This window comes from Ornithodoros turicata, unplaced genomic scaffold (genome assembly GCF_037126465.1).
Source record: "Ornithodoros turicata isolate Travis unplaced genomic scaffold, ASM3712646v1 Chromosome65, whole genome shotgun sequence".
NCBI lineage: Eukaryota > Metazoa > Arthropoda > Arachnida > Ixodida > Argasidae > Ornithodoros > Ornithodoros turicata.
In genome coordinates this window covers 86221-89768 of record NW_026999387.1, presented here as the reverse complement: position 1 = coordinate 89768, position 3548 = coordinate 86221, and positions in this window count along the sequence as shown.

Below are 3548 nucleotides of genomic sequence, written 5' to 3'. Positions count from 1 at the left end.
AGGAGCCGAGTGTGGCGAGAATGGACTGTGCGACATAACTGGACTACCCATCCCTTACTAAAATGTGAAATGATTTTGTCAAGAAAGTCGATTGTATTGACTGTATGAGTACAGAGGGGCATAAAAAAATAAGATTAAGACGTCTCATGAAAGTGTGTGTGTGTGTGTCATTTTACCGAATAGCGCGAAAGGTTTTGTTGTGTGCAATTTGTCTCCCAGAATAAAAGTCGCATAAACATGGCTCCGCACGTTCACCCTTAAAAGGTCTCTCACCAGAAGCTGGAGAGACTGTTTCGCAGTAGCAGCATGGTCTCCCTCACACCAACGGCAGGGTTTCTCACAGGTAGCATGACCTACCTCCCAAATCAAGAGCACGCAGGCACCTAGCAGGACTTTTTAAAATGTCCTGACTGCCCACACTTAAAGCAAGTTCTCCGCAAGTTAACTGCCTGGGTAGCGAAAGATAAGTCGCCTACCCTAGGATGGGACAAGTGAAAGCTCGCCCACATCACATTTCAAACATTACTGCAGTCGCCCTAAGAACGAAGAGCAGGATAAACTAGTGCGAGGCAGTCCCACGAAACTGCCAAAACTAAACGTCTGAAACACTAAAGCGTGTGTATTGGCATCGAGGCAATGACCTGTCAATACTGGCTCCCATATAACTATCTCAACAAGCTAGGACTAAAACTAGAACTTCTGCAATACCAACTCATGCTTGTGAAAAAGCGTCACGTTAAGCATTGCTGTTCGTGCTTGTCGTCGCCATGCAACAGACCAAGACTGCGGAGAGCTGCGTACGGGATAACGGCACAAAGGAAAGTAATGCTTAGTAGTGGACAACGTACCTTCCATGCGTTTCTTTCAATAGCACAAACGAAGTTAGCGATCGTCTTCCGAAATGCATAGCACCAAGGACTGCTCTCTCCCTCTGTGAAACTCTGTGAACAACCGCTCGAACGAGGCTTAGAACGTGTTAGTAGGTGAACGAGTTGGTAGTTTACCTCTACTGGTAAGAGAATGAACTGCCGTCTATCCCGGATTGGAACGGGAGGTTAAAGGAGCGTTTGAATGGTGTTCCAGCGAATGTGGAACCCCATACAGCTCCTCAACTCTGTGCCACAAAACGTCGGGAACGAGACACTCATGAAGAGCGTGCTGCGCAGTTTCATGACTAGAACAGAAAGGACAGCGAGGCGAGGTTAGACCATATCGATGCAAACGATCCCTGAGTGGCAGAACATCGTGCGCAAGTCTTGCGCAAGAGTGTCCAGCCATCCTGCAGTAGCGTAGCGCCTCGTGATCTGACGCGCAACACAGCTCCGGTGCACCCGTGGTGCCGGAACTAAGCCTAGCAGGAGCACATAGAACGGCCTCCTGACCATGAGAAAGATTCAGTGTACGTGGCTCTCGCGGAGGCGGACGAACTGACACTGACTGACACGTACCTCCTTTAGTAGGGAGCTGTAAACTCTGAGCGCGGCTATTCTGCTGAAAGGAACAAAAGAACGAATCTCCGGGCCCAGAAGGTAGTGCAAAAGGTCGTGTGCGCGATGGTTAGGCTCACACAGTGCTTCAAAAATGGTATTTATACCTAAAGCAAAGCACTTCACTTGTTCATGTGGCATTGCCAAGCCACCAACCTCCTGGTACAGACTGGTACAGACGCGCGCGTGACACCTCATTTCACATAAGTTACCTATATGAACTGAAAAGCAATACCGGTCCCAGTAAGACAGACCTGACGTGGTGGAAGTGATATGGTACCATGGTACCAGTACTTGCTTAAGAACCACGACGCCGCTAGCAGGCGTTACAAGTAAGTGGACTAACCCAACCCTCAAATCACGGAGAACCAGGAATGCTACGCTGGTGAATGCGCGTCCACGATGATACGCCGCGACTATTTAAATAGTAGCCCAGTATGCATAATTCAGTTTTAACAGGTATCCTGAATGGAGACCCACAGGGGAGGGGATCGAACAGAAATTATAAAGACACTGCATTCTTATCCCTGTTTATCAGCGCGTTCGATGCTCCACCGTAGGCACCCAGGATGGATAACACTGGACCTATCGGGCCGTCACAGCTAAGGATTGAGGATAAGTCATCTGTATATGCAAACAACGGAAGAGCCACGGAACCCGGCAGCTAGTAGCATACGACTACAAAGCGAGGTTGCGAGAGCTTCCAAGAGCGGGCTAAAGACCATGGCATACAAACCAGGACATAAGAGACAACCCTGTCGCACCCCCCATTGATAGAAAAGGTACCAGACATTGCCCCATTGACTCCAATGCAGGCAAAGGCCTCAGCATAGAGAGCTCTTATCCAGATAACCGCCGCAAGATCAAAACCGACAGCTCCAAAAGCTTTGTTCTGGTCAAAAGAAACCAGCATTGCCGATGGTGGAGACTATGAGCCCAATAAATCGCGTCTCGCAAAGCCCGAGTGTGAAGCTCAAGGGACCACCCAGGGACGGCGCAGCCTGTGAAGCAGGATGACAGAACCCAGGACTGGAGAAACTCGATTTAGAATCGTGGTAGAAATGATCTTGTAATCTGTATTTAGAAGAGATACGAGTCGGTAGGCATTAGGGTCGCGACTTCGTGTGGCATCTTTGCAAAGCTTAGACACTATACCCTGCCAGTCTGCCTCATGGAAGGGCAGAGGACCCAGCAGCAAGCAGCTTCAATAACTCGGTTAGGGGCGTCGAAGTACCCCCCAGAAACACCTTATAGAATTCAGCAGGGAGACCATCAGAGCCGGGAGACCTACCTGCTTGCAAAGCTTTAACAGCTACCGTATACTCATCCTGAGTAAATCTGGCTGCGCTCAGAACGAAGTCTTTGGGCTCTTGCAAAATAGTCTGGTGTCCTGCATCAGGAGGTACCACCAACTCGTACAGGGTGAAGAAGTGGTCACGAAAAGTGACCGCCCAGAGTCAGGCTCCGTCAATAGTTGCGCATCACTCGACAGTGTTTCGAGGGCGGCGAAAGTACGGCAAGAAGAAGACGAGAGCAACATGCTTCTTGTGACCAGAGTTCGACCGACTGCGAAGCAGTGAGCTGGTCCCAGGCAGGTAACTTCAAAAAGGTAATCTTCCTGAGTACGTCCTGAATAGCATAGCACTGATATATTATTGGCATCGGAAATGTCTGAAGGTTGGTCCTCACTGTTACGTCGCAGACCAATGCGTGCGCAGGCCGATGCGTTTCAATGCGGTAGCTGACGGACATCGGGTCCGTCGGACATGTCCTCACTGGCACGCACGGATATGCGGTAGTCGACAGCCAGCGCCCCTCCGCCTCCCACATTGTCTCGGCGCACATGTCCGTACGGGGACCCAGGCAGTGCCGTGCATTGTCCGCTGCCCCACGAAATGGCAGGATTCAACGTTACTGACGCTTAACGATGCTCTTGTTGAGTTTCTTGCCACTATGTGCAGACAGCAGATACTATAGACTGGCCCGCTGTGGCGCAATACTCCTCCGCGGCATTGCTTTCACAGCAAAAACTCAAACAAACTAGACATGGGTTGGCAGCAT